Source organism: Vipera berus, assembly GCF_964194415.1.
Source record: "Vipera berus genome assembly, chromosome: 2".
In the NCBI taxonomy this organism is placed as follows: Eukaryota; Metazoa; Chordata; class Lepidosauria; order Squamata; family Viperidae; genus Vipera; species Vipera berus.
Genome location: NC_138203.1, coordinates 112,845,431 through 112,867,266, shown reverse-complemented (window position 1 = coordinate 112,867,266; position 21,836 = coordinate 112,845,431).

Below are 21,836 nucleotides of genomic sequence, written 5' to 3'. Positions count from 1 at the left end.
GATATAGAATGGGCTATCTCCGCAAGGAAACTTCACATCTGCAAAAGTCATGGTTTTTTTGTCTTCGGGGAGGCAGGGGAACAGGAATATGTGTTTGTTTTTCGAATTTGAGCTCTTTCTGCAATGGGCACTTTTCATACTATAAGCAGTTTTTCCTAACAAATGCAAGATATCGCATGGGCTATCTCCGCAAGGAAAATTCAGATCTGCAAAAGTCATGGTTTTTTCGTCTTCGGGGAGGCAGGGGAACAGGAATATGTGTTTGTTTTGCGAATTTGAGCTCTATCTGCAATGGGCACTTTTCATGCTATAAGCAGTTTTTCCTAACAAATGCAAGATATAGCATGGGCTATCTCCGCAAGGAAACTTCAGATCTGCAAAAGTCATGGTTTTTTGGTGTTCAGTGAGCCGGGGGAACATGAATACGTGTTTGTTTTTCGAATTTGAGCTCTATCTGCAATGGGCACTTTTCATGCTATAAGCAGTTTTTCCTAACAAATGCAAGATATAACATGGGCTATCTCCGCAAGGAGACATCCGATCTGCAAAACTCATGGTTTTTTGGTGTTCAGTGAGCCGGGGGAACATGAATACGTGTTTGTTTTTCGAATTTGAGCTCTTTCTGCAATGGGCACTTTTCATGCTCTAAGCAGTTTTTCTTAACAAATGCAAGATATAGCATGGGCTATCTCCGCAAGGAAACTTCAGATCTGCAAAAGTCATGGTTTTGTGGTCTTCGGGGAGGCAGGGGAACATGAATATGTGTTTGTTTTTTGAATTTGAGCTCTATCTGCAATGGACACTTTTCATGCTCTAAGCAGTTTTTCCTAACAAATGCAAGATATAGCATGGGCTATCTCGGCAAGGAAACTTCACATCTGCAAAAGTCATGGTTTTTTGGTCTTCGGAGAGGCAGGGGAACAGGAATATGTGTTTGTTTTTCGAATTTGAGCTCTTTCTGCAATGGGCACTTTTCATACTATAAGCAGTTTTTCCTAACAAATGCAAGATATAGCATGGGCTATCTCCGCAAGGAAACTTCAGATCTGCAAAAGTCATGGTTTTTTGGTGTTCAGTGAGCCGGGGGAACATGAATACGTGTTTGTTTTTCGAATTTGAGCTCTTTCTGCAATGGGCACTTTTCATGCTCTAAACAGTTTTTCCTAACAAATGCTAGATATAGCATGGGCTATCTCCACAAGGAAACTTCAGATCTGCAAAACTCATGGTTTTTTGGTCTTTGGGGAGGCAGGGGAACAGGAATATGTGTTTGTTTTTCGAATTTGAGCTCTATCTGCAATGGGCACTTTTCATGCTATAAGCAGTTTTTCCTAACAAATGCAAGATATAGAATGGGCTATCTCCGCAAGGAAACTTCACATCTGCAAAAGTCATGGTTTTTTTGTCTTCGGGGAGGCAGGGGAACAGGAATATGTGTTTGTTTTTCGAATTTGAGCTCTATCTGCAATGGGCACTTTTCATACTATAAGCAGTTTTTCCTAACAAATGCAAGATATCGCATGGGCTATCTCCGCAAGGAAAATTCAGATCTGCAAAAGTCATGGTTTTTTCGTCTTCGGGGAGGCAGGGGAACAGGAATATGTGTTTGTTTTGCGAATTTGAGCTCTATCTGCAATGGGCACTTTTCATGCTATAAGCAGTTTTTCCTAACAAATGCAAGATATAGCATGGGCTATCTCCGCAAGGAAACTTCAGATCTGCAAAAGTCATGGTTTTTTGGTCTTCGGGGAGGCAGGGGAACAGGAATATGTGTTTGTTTTGCAAATTTGAGCTCTATCTGCAATGGGCACTTTTCATGCTATAAGCAGTTTTTCCTAACAAATGCAAGATATAACATGGGCTATCTCCGCAAGGAGACATCCGATCTGCAAAACTCATGGTTTTTTGGTGTTCAGTGAGCCGGGGGAACATGAATACGTGTTTGTTTTTCGAATTTGAGCTCTTTCTGCAATGGGCACTTTTCATGCTCTAAGCAGTTTTTCTTAACAAATGCAAGATATAGCATGGGCTATCTCCGCAAGGAAACTTCAGATCTGCAAAAGTCATGGTTTTGTGGTCTTCGGGGAGGCAGGGGAACATGAATATGTGTTTGTTTTTTGAATTTGAGCTCTATCTGCAATGGACACTTTTCATGCTCTAAGCAGTTTTTCCTAACAAATGCAAGATATAGCATGGGCTATCTCGGCAAGGAAACTTCACATCTGCAAAAGTCATGGTTTTTTGGTCTTCGGAGAGGCAGGGGAACAGGAATATGTGTTTGTTTTTCGAATTTGAGCTCTTTCTGCAATGGGCACTTTTCATACTATAAGCAGTTTTTCCTAACAAATGCAAGATATAGCATGGGCTATCTCCGCAAGGAAACTTCAGATCTGCAAAAGTCATGGTTTTTTGGTGTTCAGTGAGCCGGGGGAACATGAATACGTGTTTGTTTTTCGAATTTGAGCTCTTTCTGCAATGGGCACTTTTCATGCTCTAAACAGTTTTTCCTAACAAATGCTAGATATAGCATGGGCTATCTCCACAAGGAAACTTCAGATCTGCAAAACTCATGGTTTTTTGGTCTTTGGGGAGGCAGGGGAACAGGAATATGTGTTTGTTTTTCGAATTTGAGCTCTATCTGCAATGGGCACTTTTCATGCTATAAGCAGTTTTTCCTAACAAATGCAAGATATAGAATGGGCTATCTCCGCAAGGAAACTTCACATCTGCAAAAGTCATGGTTTTTTTGTCTTCGGGGAGGCAGGGGAACAGGAATATGTGTTTGTTTTTCGAATTTGAGCTCTTTCTGCAATGGGCACTTTTCATACTATAAGCAGTTTTTCCTAACAAATGCAAGATATCGCATGGGCTATCTCCGCAAGGAAACTTCAGATCTGCAAAAGTCATGGTTTTGTGGTCTTCGGGGAGGCAGGGGAACATGAATATGTGTTTGTTTTTTGAATTTGAGCTCTTTGTGCAATGGGCACTTTTCATACTATAAGCAGTTTTTCCTAACAAATGCAAGATATAGCATGGGCTATCTCCGCAAGGAAAATTCAGATCTGCAAAAGTCATGGTTTTTTCGTCTTCGGGGAGGCAGGGGAACAGGAATATGTGTTTGTTTTTCGAATTTGAGCTCTTTCTGCAATGGGCACTTTTCATACTATAAGCAGTTTTTCCTAACAAATGCAAGATATCGCATGGGCTATCTCCGCAAGGAAAATTCAGATCTGCAAAAGTCATGGTTTTTTCGTCTTCGGGGAGGCAGGGGAACAGGAATATGTGTTTGTTTTTCGAATTTGAGCTCTATCTGCAATGGGCACTTTTCATGCTATAAGCAGTTTTTCCTAACAAATGCAAGATATAGCATGGGCTATCTCCGCAAGGAAACTTCAGATCTGCAAAAGTCATGGTTTTTTGGTCTTCGGGGAGGCAGGGGAACAGGAATATGTGTTTGTTTTGCAAATTTGAGCTCTATCTGCAATGGGCACTTTTCATGCTATAAGCAGTTTTTCCTAACAAATGCAAGATATAACATGGGCTTTCTCCGCAAGGAGACATCCGATCTGCAAAACTCATGGTTTTTTGGTGTTCAGTGAGCCGGGGGAACATGAATACGTGTTTGTTTTTCGAATTTGAGCTCTTTCTACAATGGGCACTTTTCATGCTCTAAGCAGTTTTTCTTAACAAATGCAAGATATAGCATGGGCTATCTCCGCAAGGAAACTTCAGATCTGCAAAAGTCATGGTTTTGTGGTCTTCGGGGAGGCAGGGGAACATGAATATGTGTTTGTTTTTTGAATTTGAGCTCTTTGTGCAATGGGCACTTTTCATACTATAAGCAGTTTTTCCTAACAAATGCAAGATATAGCATGGGCTATCTCCGCAAGGAAACTTCAGATCTGCAAAACCATGGTTTTTTGGTGTTCAGTGAGCCGGGGGAACATGAATACGTGTTTGTTTTTCGAATTTGAGCTCTTTCTGCAATGGGCACTTTTCATGCTCTAAGCAGTTTTTCCTAACAAATGCAAGATATAGAATGGGCTATCTCCGCAAGGAAACTTCACATCTGCAAAAGTCATGGTTTTTTTGTCTTCGGGGAGGCAGGGGAACAGGAATATGTGTTTGTTTTTCGAATTTGAGCTCTTTCTGCAATGGGCACTTTTCATACTATAAGCAGTTTTTCCTAACAAATGCAAGATATCGCATGGGCTATCTCCGCAAGGAAAATTCAGATCTGCAAAAGTCATGGTTTTTTCGTCTTCGGGGAGGCAGGGGAACAGGAATATGTGTTTGTTTTTCGAATTTGAGCTCTATCTGCAATGGGTACTTTTCATGCTATAAGCAGTTTTTCCTAACAAATGCAAGATATAGCATGGGCTATCTCCGCAAGGAAACTTCAGATCTGCAAAAGTCATGGTTTTTTGGTCTTCGGGGAGGCAGGGGAACAGGAATATGTGTTTGTTTTGCAAATTTGAGCTCTATCTGCAATGGGCACTTTTCATGCTATAAGCAGTTTTTCCTAACAAATGCAAGATATAACATGGGCTATCTCCGCAAGGAGACATCCGATCTGCAAAACTCATGGTTTTTTGGTGTTCAGTGAGCCGGGGGAACATGAATACGTGTTTGTTTTTCGAATTTGAGCTCTTTCTGCAATGGGCACTTTTCATGCTCTAAGCAGTTTTTCTTAACAAATGCAAGATATAGCATGGGCTATCTCCGCAAAAAAACTTCAGATCTGCAAAAGTCATGGTTTTGTGGTCTTCGGGGAGGCAGGGGAACATGAATATGTGTTTGTTTTTTGAATTTGAGCTCTTTGTGCAATGGGCACTTTTCATACTATAAGCAGTTTTTCCTAACAAATGCAAGATATAGCATGGGCTATCTCCGCAAGGAAACTTCAGATCTGCAAAACCATGGTTTTTTGGTGTTCAGTGAGCCGGGGGAACATGAATACGTGTTTGTTTTTCGAATTTGAGCTCTTTCTGCAATGGGCACTTTTCATGCTCTAAGCAGTTTTTCCTAACAAATGCAAGATATAGAATGGGCTATCTCCGCAAGGAAACTTCACATCTGCAAAAGTCATGGTTTTTTGATCTTCGGGGAGGCAGGGGAACAGGAATATGTGTTTGTTTTTCGAATTTGAACTCTTTCTGCAATGGGCACTTTTCATACTATAAGCAGTTTTTCCTAACAAATGCAAGATATAACATGGTCTATCACCGCAAGGAAACTTCAGATCTGCAAAAGTCATGGTTTTTTGGTGTTCAGTGAGCCGGGGGAACATGAATACGTGTTTGTTTTTCGAATTTGAGCTCTTTCTGCAATGGGCACTTTTCATGCTCTAAGCAGTTTTTCCTAACAAATGCAAGATATAGCATGGGCTATCTCCGCAAGGAAACTTCACATCTGCAAAAGTCATGGTTTTTTGATCTTCAGGGAGGCAGGGGAACAGGAATATGTGTTTGTTTTTCGAATTTGAGCTCTTTCTGCAATGGGCACTTTTCATACTATAAGCAGTTTTTCCTAACAAATGCAAGATATAACATGGTCTATCACCGCAAGGAAACTTCAGATCTGCAAAAGTCATGGTTTTTTGGTGTTCAGTGAGCCGGGGGAACATGAATACATGTTTGTTTTTCGAATTTGAGCTCTTTCTCCAATGGGCACTTTTCATACTATAAGCAGTTTTTCCTAACAAATGCAAGATATAGCATGGGCTATCTCCGCAAGGAAACTTCAGATCTGCAAAAGTCATGGTTTTTTCATCTTCGGGGAGGCAGGGGAACAGGAATATGTGTTTGTTTTGCGAATTTGAGCTCTATCTGCAATGGGCACTTTTCATGCTATAAGCAGTTTTTCCTAACAAATGCAAGATATAGAATGGGCTATCTCCGCAAGGAAACTTCAGATCTGCAAAAGTCATGGTTTTTTTGTCTTCGGGGAGGCAGGGGAACAGGAATATGTGTTTGTTTTTCGAATTTGAGCTCTTTCTGCAATGGGCACTTTTCATACTATAAGCAGTTTTTCCTAACAAATGCAAGATATCGCATGGGCTATCTCCGCAAGGAAACTTCAGATCTGCAAAAGTCATGGTTTTTTGGTCTTCGGGGAGGCAGGGGAACAGGAATATGTGTTTGTTTTGCAAATTTGAGCTCTATCTGCAATGGGCACTTTTCATGCTATAGTTTTTCCTAACAAATGCAAGATATAACATGGGCTATCTCCGCAAGGAGACATCCGATCTGCAAAACTCATGGTTTTTTGGTGTTCAGTGAGCCGGGGGAACATGAATACGTGTTTGTTTTTCGAATTTGAGCTCTTTCTGCAATGGGCACTTTTCATGCTCTAAGCAGTTTTTCTTAACAAATGCAAGATATAGCATGGGCTATCTCCGCAAGGAAACTTCAGATCTGCAAAAGTCATGGTTTTGTGGTCTTCGGGGAGGCAGGGGAACATGAATATGTGTTTGTTTTTCGAATTTGAGCTCTTTCTGCAATGGGCACTTTTCATACTATAAGCAGTTTTTCCTAACAAATGCAAGATATCGCATGGGCTATCTCCGCAAGGAAACTTCAGATCTGCAAAAGTCATGGTTTTTTGGTCTTCGGGGAGGCAGGGGAACAGGAATATGTGTTTGTTTTTCGAATTTGAGCTCTTTCTGCAATGGGCACTTTTCATACTATAAGCAGTTTTTCCTAACAAATGCAAGATATCGCATGGGCTATCTCCGCAAGGAAACTTCAGATCTGCAAAAGTCATGGTTTTTTGGTCTTCGGGGAGGCAGGGGAACAGGAATATGTGTTTGTTTAGCAAATTTGAGCTCTATCTGCAATGGGCACTTTTCATGCTATAAGCAGTTTTTCCTAACAAATGCAAGATATAACATGGGCTATCTCCGCAAGGAGACATCCGATCTGCAAAACTCATGGTTTTTTGGTGTTCAGTGAGCCGGGGGAACATGAATACGTGTTTGTTTTTCGAATTTGAGCTCTTTCTGCAATGGGCACTTTTCATGCTCTAAGCAGTTTTTCTTAACAAATGCAAGATATAGCATGGGCTATCTCCGCAAGGAAACTTCAGATCTGCAAAAGTCATGGTTTTGTGGTCTTCGGGGAGGCAGGGGAACATGAATATGTGTTTGTTTTTTGAATTTGAGCTCTTTGTGCAATGGGCACTTTTCATACTATAAGCAGTTTTTCCTAACAAATGCAAGATATAGCATGGGCTATCTCCGCAAGGAAACTTCAGATCTGCAAAACCATGGTTTTTTGGTGTTCAGTGAGCCGGGGGAACATGAATACGTGTTTGTTTTTCGAATTTGAGCTCTTTCTGCAATCGGCACTTTTCATGCTCTAAGCAGTTTTTCCTAACAAATGCAAGATATAGCATGGGCTATCTCCGCAAGGAAACTTCACATCTGCAAAAGTCATGGTTTTTTGATCTTCGGGGAGGCAGGGGAACAGGAATATGTGTTTGTTTTTCGAATTTGAGCTCTTTCTCCAATGGGCACTTTTCATACTATAAGCAGTTTTTCCTAACAAATGCAAAATATAGCATGGGCTATCTCCGCAAGGAAACTTCAGATCTGCAAAAGTCATGGTTTTTTCGTCTTCGGGGAGGCAGGGGAACAGGAATATGTGTTTGTTTTGCGAATTTGAGCTCTATCTGCAATGGGCACTTTTCATACTATAAGCAGTTTTTCCTAACAAATGCAAGATATAGCATGGGCTATCTCCGCAAGGAAACTTCAGATCTGCAAAACTCATGGTTTTTTGGAGTTCAGTGAACCGGGGGAACATGAATACGTGTTTGTTTTTCGAATTTGAGCTCTTTCTGCAATGGGCACTTTTCATGCTCTAAGCAGTTTTTCCTAACAAATGCAAGATACAGCATGGGCTATCTCGGCAAGGAAACTTCACATCTGCAAAAGTCATGGTTTTTTTGTCTTCGGGGAGGCAGGGGAACAGGAATATGTGTTTGTTTTTCGAATTTGAGCTCTTTCTGCAATGGGCACTTTTCATACTATAAGCAGTTTTTCCTAACAAATGCAAGATATCGCATGGGCTATCTCCGCAAGGAAAATTCAGATCTGCAAAAGTCATGGTTTTTTCGTCTTCGGGGAGGCAGGGGAACAGGAATATGTGTTTGTTTTGCGAATTTGAGCTCTATCTGCAATGGGCACTTTTCATGCTATAAGCAGTTTTTCCTAACAAATGCAAGATATAGCATGGGCTATCTCCGCAAGGAAACTTCAGATCTGCAAAAGTCATGGTTTTTTGGTCTTCGGGGAGGCAGGGGAACAGGAATATGTGTTTGTTTTGCAAATTTGAGCTCTATCTGCAATGGGCACTTTTCATGCTATAAGCAGTTTTTCCTAACAAATGCAAGATATAACATGGGCTATCTCCGCAAGGAGACATCCGATCTGCAAAACTCATGGTTTTTTGGTGTTCAGTGAGCCGGGGGAACATGAATACGTGTTTGTTTTTCGAATTTGAGCTCTTTCTGCAATGGGCACTTTTCATGCTCTAAGCAGTTTTTCTTAACAAATGCAAGATATAGCATGGGCTATCTCCGCAAGGAAACTTCAGATCTGCAAAAGTCATGGTTTTGTGGTCTTCGGGGAGGCAGGGGAACATGAATATGTGTTTGTTTTTTGAATTTGAGCTCTTTGTGCAATGGGCACTTTTCATACTATAAGCAGTTTTTCCTAACAAATGCAAGATATAGCATGGGCTATCTCCGCAAGGAAACTTCAGATCTGCAAAACTCATGGTTTTTTGGTCTTCGGGGAGGCAGGGGAACAGGAATATGTGTTTGTTTTTCGAATTTGAGCTCTATCTGCAATGGGCACTTTTCATGCTCTAAGCAGTTTTTCCTAACAAATGCAGGATATAGCATGGGCTATCTCGGCAAGGAAACTTCACATCTGCAAAAGTCATGGTTTTTTGGTCTTCGGAGAGGCAGGGGAACAGGAATATGTGTTTGTTTTTCGAATTTGAGCTCTTTCTGCAATGGGCACTTTTCATACTATAAGCAGTTTTTCCTAACAAATGCAAGATATAGCATGGGCTATCTCCGCAAGGAAACTTCAGATCTGCAAAAGTCATGGTTTTTTGGTGTTCAGTGAGCCGGGGGAACATGAATACGTGTTTGTTTTTCGAATTTGAGCTCTTTCTGCAATGGGCACTTTTCATGCTCTAAGCAGTTCTTCCTAACAAATGCTAGATATAGCATGGGCTATCTCCACAAGGAAACTTCAGATCTGCAAAACTCATGGTTTTTTGGTCTTTGGGGAGGCAGGGGAACAGGAATATGTGTTTGTTTTTCGAATTTGAGCTCTATCTGCAATGGGCACTTTTCATGCTATAAGCAGTTTTTCCTAACAAATGCAAGATATAGAATGGGCTATCTCCGCAAGGAAACTTCACATCTGCAAAAGTCATGGTTTTTTTGTCTTCGGGGAGGCAGGGGAACAGGAATATGTGTTTTTCGAATTTGAGCTCTTTCTGCAATGGGCACTTTTCATACTATAAGCAGTTTTTCCTAACAAATGCAAGATATCGCATGGGCTATCTCCGCAAGGAAAATTCAGATCTGCAAAAGTCATGGTTTTTTCGTCTTCGGGGAGGCAGGGGAACAGGAATATGTGTTTGTTTTGCGAATTTGAGCTCTATCTGCAATGGGCACTTTTCATGCTATAAGCAGTTTTTCCTAACAAATGCAAGATATAGCATGGGCTATCTCCGCAAGGAAACTTCAGATCTGCAAAAGTCATGGTTTTTTGGTCTTCGGGGAGGCAGGGGAACAGGAATATGTGTTTGTTTTGCAAATTTGAGCTCTATCTGAAAATGGGCACTTTTCATGCTATAAGCAGTTTTTCCTAACAAATGCAAGATATAACATGGGCTATCTCCGCAAGGAGACATCCGATCTGCAAAACTCATGGTTTTTTGGTGTTCAGTGAACCGGGGGAACATGAATACGTGTTTGTTTTTCGAATTTGAGCTCTTTCTGCAATGGGCACTTTTCATGCTCTAAGCAGTTTTTCTTAACAAATGCAAGATATAGCATGGGCTATCTCCGCAAGGAAACTTCAGATCTGCAAAAGTCATGGTTTTGTGGTCTTCGGGGAGGCAGGGGAACATGAATATGTGTTTGTTTTTTGAATTTGAGCTCTTTGTGCAATGGGCACTTTTCATACTATAAGCAGTTTTTCCTAACAAATGCAAGATATAGCATGGGCTATCTCCGCAAGGAAACTTCAGATCTGCAAAACCATGGTTTTTTGGTGTTCAGTGAGCCGGGGGAACATGAATACGTGTTTGTTTTTCGAATTTGAGCTCTTTCTGCAATGGGCACTTTTCATGCTCTAAGCAGTTTTTCCTAACAAATGCAAGATATAGAATGGGCTATCTCCGCAAGGAAACTTCACATCTGCAAAAGTCATGGTTTTTTGATCTTCGGGGAGGCAGGGGAACAGGAATATGTGTTTGTTTTTTGAATTTGAGCTCTTTCTGCAATGGGCACTTTTCATACTATAAGCAGTTTTTCCTAACAAATGCAAAATATAACATGGTCTATCACCGCAAGGAAACTTCAGATCTGCAAAAGTCATGGTTTTTTGGTGTTCAGTGAGCCGGGGGAACATGAATACGTGTTTGTTTTTCGAATTTGAGCTCTTTCTGCAATGGGCACTTTTCATGCTCTAAGCAGTTTTTCCTAACAAATGCAAGATATAGCATGGGCTATCTCAGCAAGGAAACTTCACATCTGCAAAAGTCATGGTTTTTTGATCTTCAGGGAGGCAGGGGAACAGGAATATGTGTTTGTTTTTCGAATTTGAGCTCTTTCTGCAATGGGCACTTTTCATACTATAAGCAGTTTTTCCTAACAAATGCAAGATATCGCATGGGCTATCTCCGCAAGGAAAATTCAGATCTGCAAAAGTCATGGTTTTTTGGTCTTCGGGGAGGCAGGGGAACAGGAATATGTGTTTGTTTTGCAAATTTGAGCTCTATCTGAAAATGGGCACTTTTCATGCTATAAGCAGTTTTTCCTAACAAATGCAAGATATAACATGGGCTATCTCCGCAAGGAGACATCCGATCTGCAAAACTCATGGTTTTTTGGTGTTCAGTGAACCGGGGGAACATGAATACGTGTTTGTTTTTCGAATTTGAGCTCTTTCTGCAATGGGCACTTTTCATGCTCTAAGCAGTTTTTCTTAACAAATGCAAGATATAGCATGGGCTATCTCCGCAAGGAAACTTCAGATCTGCAAAAGTCATGGTTTTGTGGTCTTCGGGGAGGCAGGGGAACATGAATATGTGTTTGTTTTTTGAATTTGAGCTCTTTGTGCAATGGGCACTTTTCATACTATAAGCAGTTTTTCCTAACAAATGCAAGATATAGCATGGGCTATCTCCGCAAGGAAACTTCAGATCTGCAAAACCATGGTTTTTTGGTGTTCAGTGAGCCGGGGGAACATGAATACGTGTTTGTTTTTCGAATTTGAGCTCTTTCTGCAATGGGCACTTTTCATGCTCTAAGCAGTTTTTCCTAACAAATGCAAGATATAGAATGGGCTATCTCCGCAAGGAAACTTCACATCTGCAAAAGTCATGGTTTTTTGATCTTCGGGGAGGCAGGGGAACAGGAATATGTGTTTGTTTTTTGAATTTGAGCTCTTTCTGCAATGGGCACTTTTCATACTATAAGCAGTTTTTCCTAACAAATGCAAAATATAACATGGTCTATCACCGCAAGGAAACTTCAGATCTGCAAAAGTCATGGTTTTTTGGTGTTCAGTGAGCCGGGGGAACATGAATACGTGTTTGTTTTTCGAATTTGAGCTCTTTCTGCAATGGGCACTTTTCATGCTCTAAGCAGTTTTTCCTAACAAATGCAAGATATAGCATGGGCTATCTCAGCAAGGAAACTTCACATCTGCAAAAGTCATGGTTTTTTGATCTTCAGGGAGGCAGGGGAACAGGAATATGTGTTTGTTTTTCGAATTTGAGCTCTTTCTGCAATGGGCACTTTTCATACTATAAGCAGTTTTTCCTAACAAATGCAAGATATCGCATGGGCTATCTCCGCAAGGAAAATTCAGATCTGCAAAAGTCATGGTTTTTTCGTCTTCGGGGAGGCAGGGGAACAGGAATATGTGTTTGTTTTGCAAATTTGAGCTCTATCTGCAATGGGCACTTTTCATGCTATAAGCAGTTTTTCCTAACAAATGCAAGATATAACATGGGCTATCTCCGCAAGGAGACATCCGAATTGCAAAACTCATGGTTTTTTGGTGTTCAGTGAACCGGGGGAACATGAATACGTGTTTGTTTTTCGAATTTGAGCTCTTTCTGCAATGGGCACTTTTCATGCTCTAAGCAGTTTTTCCTAACAAATGCAAGATACAGCATGGGCTATCTCGGCAAGGAAACTTCACATCTGCAAAAGTCATGGTTTTTTTGTCTTCGGGGAGGCAGGGGAACAGGAATATGTGTTTGTTTTTCGAATTTGAGCTCTTTCTGCAATGGGCACTTTTCATACTATAAGCAGTTTTTCCTAACAAATGCAAGATATCGCATGGGCTATCTCCGCAAGGAAAATTCAGATCTGCAAAAGTCATGGTTTTTTCGTCTTCGGGGAGGCAGGGGAACAGGAATATGTGTTTGTTTTGCGAATTTGAGCTCTATCTGCAATGGGCACTTTTCATGCTATAAGCAGTTTTTCCTAACAAATGCAAGATATAGCATGGGCTATCTCCGCAAGGAAACTTCAGATCTGCAAAAGTCATGGTTTTTTGGTCTTCGGGGAGGCAGGGGAACAGGAATATGTGTTTGTTTTGCAAATTTGAGCTCTATCTGCAATGGGCACTTTTCATGCTATAAGCAGTTTTTCCTAACAAATGCAAGATATAACATGGGCTATCTCCGCAAGGAGACATCCGATCTGCAAAACTCATGGTTTTTTGGTGTTCAGTGAGCCGGGGGAACATGAATACGTGTTTGTTTTTCGAATTTGAGCTCTTTCTGCAATGGGCACTTTTCATGCTCTAAGCAGTTTTTCTTAACAAATGCAAGATATAGCATGGGCTATCTCCGCAAGGAAACTTCAGATCTGCAAAAGTCATGGTTTTGTGGTCTTCGGGGAGGCAGGGGAACATGAATATGTGTTTGTTTTTTGAATTTGAGCTCTTTGTGCAATGGGCACTTTTCATACTATAAGCAGTTTTTCCTAACAAATGCAAGATATAGCATGGGCTATCTCCGCAAGGAAACTTCAGATCTGCAAAACTCATGGTTTTTTGGTCTTCGGGGAGGCAGGGGAACAGGAATATGTGTTTGTTTTTCGAATTTGAGCTCTATCTGCAATGGGCACTTTTCATGCTCTAAGCAGTTTTTCCTAACAAATGCAGGATATAGCATGGGCTATCTCGGCAAGGAAACTTCACATCTGCAAAAGTCATGGTTTTTTGGTCTTCGGAGAGGCAGGGGAACAGGAATATGTGTTTGTTTTTCGAATTTGAGCTCTTTCTGCAATGGGCACTTTTCATACTATAAGCAGTTTTTCCTAACAAATGCAAGATATAGCATGGGCTATCTCCGCAAGGAAACTTCAGATCTGCAAAAGTCATGGTTTTTTGGTGTTCAGTGAGCCGGGGGAACATGAATACGTGTTTGTTTTTCGAATTTGAGCTCTTTCTGCAATGGGCACTTTTCATGCTCTAAGCAGTTCTTCCTAACAAATGCTAGATATAGCATGGGCTATCTCCACAAGGAAACTTCAGATCTGCAAAACTCATGGTTTTTTGGTCTTTGGGGAGGCAGGGGAACAGGAATATGTGTTTGTTTTTCGAATTTGAGCTCTATCTGCAATGGGCACTTTTCATGCTATAAGCAGTTTTTCCTAACAAATGCAAGATATAGAATGGGCTATCTCCGCAAGGAAACTTCACATCTGCAAAAGTCATGGTTTTTTTGTCTTCGGGGAGGCAGGGGAACAGGAATATGTGTTTTTCGAATTTGAGCTCTTTCTGCAATGGGCACTTTTCATACTATAAGCAGTTTTTCCTAACAAATGCAAGATATCGCATGGGCTATCTCCGCAAGGAAAATTCAGATCTGCAAAAGTCATGGTTTTTTCGTCTTCGGGGAGGCAGGGGAACAGGAATATGTGTTTGTTTTGCGAATTTGAGCTCTATCTGCAATGGGCACTTTTCATGCTATAAGCAGTTTTTCCTAACAAATGCAAGATATAGCATGGGCTATCTCCGCAAGGAAACTTCAGATCTGCAAAAGTCATGGTTTTTTGGTCTTCGGGGAGGCAGGGGAACAGGAATATGTGTTTGTTTTGCAAATTTGAGCTCTATCTGAAAATGGGCACTTTTCATGCTATAAGCAGTTTTTCCTAACAAATGCAAGATATAACATGGGCTATCTCCGCAAGGAGACATCCGATCTGCAAAACTCATGGTTTTTTGGTGTTCAGTGAACCGGGGGAACATGAATACGTGTTTGTTTTTCGAATTTGAGCTCTTTCTGCAATGGGCACTTTTCATGCTCTAAGCAGTTTTTCTTAACAAATGCAAGATATAGCATGGGCTATCTCCGCAAGGAAACTTCAGATCTGCAAAAGTCATGGTTTTGTGGTCTTCGGGGAGGCAGGGGAACATGAATATGTGTTTGTTTTTTGAATTTGAGCTCTTTGTGCAATGGGCACTTTTCATACTATAAGCAGTTTTTCCTAACAAATGCAAGATATAGCATGGGCTATCTCCGCAAGGAAACTTCAGATCTGCAAAACCATGGTTTTTTGGTGTTCAGTGAGCCGGGGGAACATGAATACGTGTTTGTTTTTCGAATTTGAGCTCTTTCTGCAATGGGCACTTTTCATGCTCTAAGCAGTTTTTCCTAACAAATGCAAGATATAGAATGGGCTATCTCCGCAAGGAAACTTCACATCTGCAAAAGTCATGGTTTTTTGATCTTCGGGGAGGCAGGGGAACAGGAATATGTGTTTGTTTTTTGAATTTGAGCTCTTTCTGCAATGGGCACTTTTCATACTATAAGCAGTTTTTCCTAACAAATGCAAAATATAACATGGTCTATCACCGCAAGGAAACTTCAGATCTGCAAAAGTCATGGTTTTTTGGTGTTCAGTGAGCCGGGGGAACATGAATACGTGTTTGTTTTTCGAATTTGAGCTCTTTCTGCAATGGGCACTTTTCATGCTCTAAGCAGTTTTTCCTAACAAATGCAAGATATAGCATGGGCTATCTCAGCAAGGAAACTTCACATCTGCAAAAGTCATGGTTTTTTGATCTTCAGGGAGGCAGGGGAACAGGAATATGTGTTTGTTTTTCGAATTTGAGCTCTTTCTGCAATGGGCACTTTTCATACTATAAGCAGTTTTTCCTAACAAATGCAAGATATAGCATGGGCTATCTCCGCAAGGAAACTTCAGATCTGCAAAACCATGGTTTTTTGGTGTTCAGTGAGCCGGGGGAACATGAATACGTGTTTGTTTTTCGAATTTGAGCTCTTTCTGCAATGGGCACTTTTCATGCTCTAAGCAGTTTTTCCTAACAAATGCAAGATATAGAATGGGCTATCTCCGCAAGGAAACTTCACATCTGCAAAAGTCATGGTTTTTTGATCTTCGGGGAGGCAGGGGAACAGGAATATGTGTTTGTTTTTCGAATTTGAGCTCTTTCTGCAATGGGCACTTTTCATACTATAAGCAGTTTTTCCTAACAAATGCAAGATATAACATGGTCTATCACCGCAAGGAAACTTCAGATCTGCAAAAGTCATGGTTTTTTGGTGTTCAGTGAGCCGGGGGAACATGAATACGTGTTTGTTTTTCGAATTTGAGCTCTTTCTGCAATGGGCACTTTTCATGCTCTAAGCAGTTTTTCCTAACAAATGCAAGATATAGCATGGGCTATCTCAGCAAGGAAACTTCACATCTGCAAAAGTCATGGTTTTTTGATCTTCAGGGAGGCAGGGGAACAGGAATATGTGTTTGTTTTTCGAATTTGAGCTCTTTCTGCAATGGGCACTTTTCATACTATAAGCAGTTTTTCCTAACAAATGCAAGATATAACATGGTCTATCACCGCAAGGAAACTTCAGATCTGCAAAGATCATGGTTTTTTGGTGTTCAGTGAGCCGGGGGAACATGAATACATGTTTTTTTTTTCGAATTTGAGCTCTTTCTCCAATGGGCACTTTTCATACTATAAGCAGTTTTTCCTAACAAATGCAAGATATAGCATGGGCTATCTCCGCAAGGAAACTTCAGATCTGCAAAAGTCATGGTTTTGTGGTCTTCGGGGAGGCAGGGGAACATGAATATGTGTTTGTTTTTTGAATTTGAGCTCTTTGTGCAATGGGCACTTTTCATACTATAAGCAGTTTTTCCTAACAAATGCAAGATATAGCATGGGCTATCTCCGCAAGGAAACTTCAGATCTGCAAAACCATGGTTTTTTGGAGTTCAGTGAACCGGGGGAACATGAATACGTGCTTGTTTTTCGAATTTGAGCTCTTTCTGCAATGGGCACTTTTCATGCTCTAAGCAGTTTTTCCTAACAAATGCAAGATATAGCATGGGCTATCTCGGCAAGGAAACTTCACATCTGCAAAAGTCATGGTTTTTTGGTCTTCGGAGAGGCAGGGGAACAGGAATATGTGTTTGTTTTTCGAATTTGAGCTCTTTCTGCAATGGGCACTTTTCATACTATAAGCAGTTTTTCCTAACAAATGCAAGATATAGCATGGGCTATCTCCGCAAGGAAACTTCAGATCTGCAAAAGTCATGGTTTTTTGGTGTTCAGTGAGCCGGGGGAACATGAATACGTGTTTGTTTTTCGAATTTGAGCTCTTTCTGCAATGGGCACTTTTCATGCTCTAAGCAGTTTTTCCTAACAAATGCTAGATATAGCATGGGCTATCTCCACAAGGAAACTTCAGATCTGCAAAACTCATGGTTTTTTGGTCTTTGGGGAGGCAGGGGAACAGGAATATGTGTTTGTTTTTCGAATTTGAGCTCTATCTGCAATGGGCACTTTTCATGCTATAAGCAGTTTTTCCTAACAAATGCAAGATATAGAATGGGCTATCTCCGCAAGGAAACTTCACATCTGCAAAAGTCATGGTTTTTTTGTCTTCGGGGAGGCAGGGGAACAGGAATATGTGTTTGTTTTTCGAATTTGAGCTCTTTCTGCAATGGGCACTTTTCATACTATAAGCAGTTTTTCCTAACAAATGCAAGATATTGCATGGGCTATCTCCGCAAGGAAAATTCAGATCTGCAAAAGTCATGGTTTTTTCGTCTTCGGGGAGGCAGGGGAACAGGAATATGTGTTTGTTTTGCGAATTTGAGCTCTATCTGCAATGGGCACTTTTCATGCTATAAGCAGTTTTTCCTAACAAATGCAAGATATAGAATGGGCTATCTCCGCAAGGAAACTTCAGATCTGCAAAAGTCATGGTTTTTTTGTCTTCGGGGAGGCAGGGGAACAGGAATATGTGTTTGTTTTTCGAATTTGAGCTCTTTCTGCAATGGGCACTTTTCATACTATAAGCAGTTTTTCCTAACAAATGCAAGATATCGCATGGGCTATCTCCGCAAGGAAACTTCAGATCTGCAAAAGTCATGGTTTTTTGGTCTTCGGGGAGGCAGGGGAACAGGAATATGTGTTTGTTTTGCAAATTTGAGCTCTATCTGCAATGGGCACTTTTCATGCTATAAGCAGTTTTTCCTAACAAATGCAATATATAACATGGGCTATCTCCGCAAGGAGACATCCGATCTGCAAAACTCATGGTTTTTTGGTGTTCAGTGAGCCGGGGGAACATGAATACGTGTTTGTTTTTCGAATTTGAGCTCTTTCTGCAATGGGCACTTTTCATGCTCTAAGCAGTTTTTCTTAACAAATGCAAGATATAGCATGGGCTATCTCCGCAAGGAAACTTCAGATCTGCAAAAGTCATGGTTTTGTGGTCTTCGGGGAGGCAGGGGAACATGAATATGTGTTTGTTTTTTGAATTTGAGCTCTTTGTGCAATGGGCACTTTTCATACTATAAGCAGTTTTTCCTAACAAATGCAAGATATAGCATGGGCTATCTCCGCAAGGAAACTTCAGATCTGCAAAACCATGGTTTTTTGGTGTTCAGTGAGCCGGGGGAACATGAATACGTGTTTGTTTTTCGAATTTGAGCTCTTTCTGCAATGGGCACTTTTCATGCTCTAAGCAGTTTTTCCTAACAAATGCAAGATATAGCATGGGCTATCTCCGCAAGGAAACTTCACATCTGCAAAAGTCATGGTTTTTTGATATTCGGGGAGGCAGGGGAACAGCAATATGTGTTTGTTTTTCGAATTTGAGCTCTTTCTCCAATGAGCACTTTTCATACTATAAGCAGTTTTTCCTAACAAATGCAAGATATAGCATGGGCTATCTCCGCAAGGAAACTTCAGATCTGCAAAAGTCATGGTTTTTTCGTCTTCGGGGAGGCAGGGGAACAGGAATATGTGTTTGTTTTGCGAATTTGAGCTCTATCTGCAATGGGCACTTTTCATACTATAAGCAGTTTTTCCTAACAAATGCAAGATATAGCATGGGCTATCTCCGCAAGGAAACTTCAGATCTGCAAAACTCATGGTTTTTTGGAGTTCAGTGAACCGGGGGAACATGAATACGTGTTTGTTTTTCGAATTTGAGCTCTTTCTGCAATGGGCACTTTTCATGCTCTAAGCAGTTTTTCCTAACAAATGCAAGATATAGCATGGGCTATCTCGGCAAGGAAACTTCACATCTGCAAAAGTCATGGTTTTTTGGTCTTCGGAGAGGCAGGGGAACAGGAATATGTGTTTGTTTTTCGAATTTGAGCTCTTTCTGCAATGGGCACTTTTCATACTATAAGCAGTTTTTCCTAACAAATGCAAGATATAGCATGGGCTATCTCCGCAAGGAAACTTCAGATCTGCAAAAGTCATGGTTTTTTGGTGTTCAGTGAGCCGGGGGAACATGAATACGTGTTTGTTTTTCGAATTTGAGCTCTTTCTGCAATGGGCACTTTTCATGCTCTAAGCAGTTTTTCCTAACAAATGCTAGATATAGCATGGGCTATCTCCACAAGGAAACTTCAGATCTGCAAAACTCATGGTTTTTTGGTCTTTGGGGAGGCAGGGGAACAGGAATATGTGTTTGTTTTTCGAATTTGAGCTCTATCTGCAATGGGCACTTTTCATGCTATAAGCAGTTTTTCCTAACAAATGCAAGATATAGAATGGGCTATCTCCGCAAGGAAACTTCACATCTGCAAAAGTCATGGTTTTTTTGTCTTCGGGGAGGCAGGGGAACAGGAATATGTGTTTGTTTTTCGAATTTGAGCTCTTTCTGCAATGGGCACTTTTCATACTATAACCAGTTTTTCCTAACAAATGCAAGATATTGCATGGGCTATCTCCGCAAGGAAAATTCAGATCTGCAAAAGTCATGGTTTTTTCGTCTTCGGGGAGGCAGGGGAACAGGAATATGTGTTTGTTTTGCGAATTTGAGCTCTATCTGCAATGGGCACTTTTCATGCTATAAGCAGTTTTTCCTAACAAATGCAAGATATAGCATGGGCTATCTCCGCAAGGAAACTTCAGATCTGCAAAAGTCATGGTTTTTTGGTCTTCGGGGAGGCAGGGGAACAGGAATATGTGTTTGTTTTGCAAATTTGAGCTCTATCTGCAATGGGCACTTTTCATGCTATAAGCAGTTTTTCCTAACAAATGCAAGATATAACATGGGCTATCTCCGCAAGGAGACATCCGATCTGCAAAACTCATGGTTTTTTGGTGTTCAGTGAGCCGGGGGAACATGAATACGTGTTTGTTTTTCGAATTTGAGCTCTTTCTGCAATGGGCACTTTTCATGCTCTAAGCAGTTTTTCTTAACAAATGCAAGATATAGCATGGGCTATCTCCGCAAGGAAACTTCAGATCTGCAAAAGTCATGGTTTTGTGGTCTTCGGGGAGGCAGGGGAACATGAATATGTGTTTGTTTTTTGAATTTGAGCTCTTTGTGCAATGGGCACTTTTCATACTATAAGCAGTTTTTCCTAACAAATGCAAGATATAGCATGGGCTATCTCCGCAAGGAAACTTCAGATCTGCAAAACCATGGTTTTTTGGTGTTCAGTGAGCCGGGGGAACATGAATACGTGTTTGTTTTTCGAATTTGAGCTCTTTCTGCAATGGGCACTTTTCATGCTCTAAGCAGTTTTTCCTAACAAATGCAAGATATAGAATGGGCTATCTCCGCAAGGAAACTTCACATCTGCAAAAGTCATGGTTTTTTGATCTTCGGGGAGGCAGGGGAACAGGAATATGTGTTTGTTTTTCGAATTTGAGCTCTTTCTGCAATGGGCACTTTTCATACTATAAGCAGTTTTTCCTAACAAATGCAAGATATAACATGGTCTATCACCGCAAGGAAACTTCAGATCTGCAAAAGTCATGGTTTTTTGGTGTTCAGTGAGCCGGGGGAACATGAATACGTGTTTGTTTTTCGAATTTGAGCTCTTTCTGCAATGGGCACTTTTCATGCTCTAAGCAGTTTTTCCTCACAAATGCAAGATATAGCATGGGCTATCTCCGCAAGGAAACTTCAGATCTGCAAAAGTCATGGTTTTTTGATCTTCAGGGAGGCAGGGGAACAGGAATATGTGTTTGTTTTTCGAATTTGAGCTCTTTCTGCAATGGGCACTTTTCATACTATAAGCAGTTTTTCCTAACAAATGCAAGATATAACATGGTCTATCACCGCAAGGAAACTTCAGATCTGCAAAAGTCATGGTTTTTTGGTGTTCAGTGAGCCGGGGGAACATGAATACGTGTTTGTTTTTCGAATTTGAGCTCTTTCTGCAATGGGCACTTTTCATGCTCTAAGCAGTTTTTCTTAACAAATGCAAGATATAGCATGGGCTATCTCCGCAAGGAAACTTCAGATCTGCAAAAGTCATGGTTTTGTGGTCTTCGGGGAGGCAGGGGAACATGAATATGTGTTTGTTTTTTGAATTTGAGCTCTTTGTGCAATGGGCACTTTTCATACTATAAGCAGTTTTTCCTAACAAATGCAAGATATAGCATGGGCTATCTCCGCAAGGAAACTTCAGATCTGCAAAACCATGGTTTTTTGGTGTTCAGTGAGCCGGGGGAACATGAATACGTGTTTGTTTTTCGAATTTGAGCTCTTTCTGCAATGGGCACTTTTCATGCTCTAAGCAGTTTTTCCTAACAAATGCAAGATATAGCATGGGCTATCTCCGCAAGGAAACTTCAGATCTGCAAAACTCATGGTTTTTTGGAGTTCAGTGAACCGGGGGAACATGAATACGTGTTTGTTTTTCGAATTTGAGCTCTTTCTGCAATGGGCACTTTTCATGCTCTAAGCAGTTTTTCCTAACAAATGCAAGATATAGCATGGGCTATCTCGGCAAGGAAACTTCACATCTGCAAAAGTCATGGTTTTTTGATCTTCGGGGAGGCAGGGGAACAGGAATATGTGTTTGTTTTTCGAATTTGAGCTCTTTCTGCAATGGGCACTTTTCATACTATAAGCAGTTTTTCCTAACAAATGCAAGATATAGCATGGGCTATCTCCGCAAGGAAAATTCAGATCTGCAAAAGTCATGGTTTTTTCGTCTTCGGGGAGGCAGGGGAACAGGAATATGTGTTTGTTTTGCGAATTTGAGCTCTATCTGCAATGGGCACTTTTCATGCTATAAGCAGTTTTTCCTAACAAATGCAAGATATAGCATGGGCT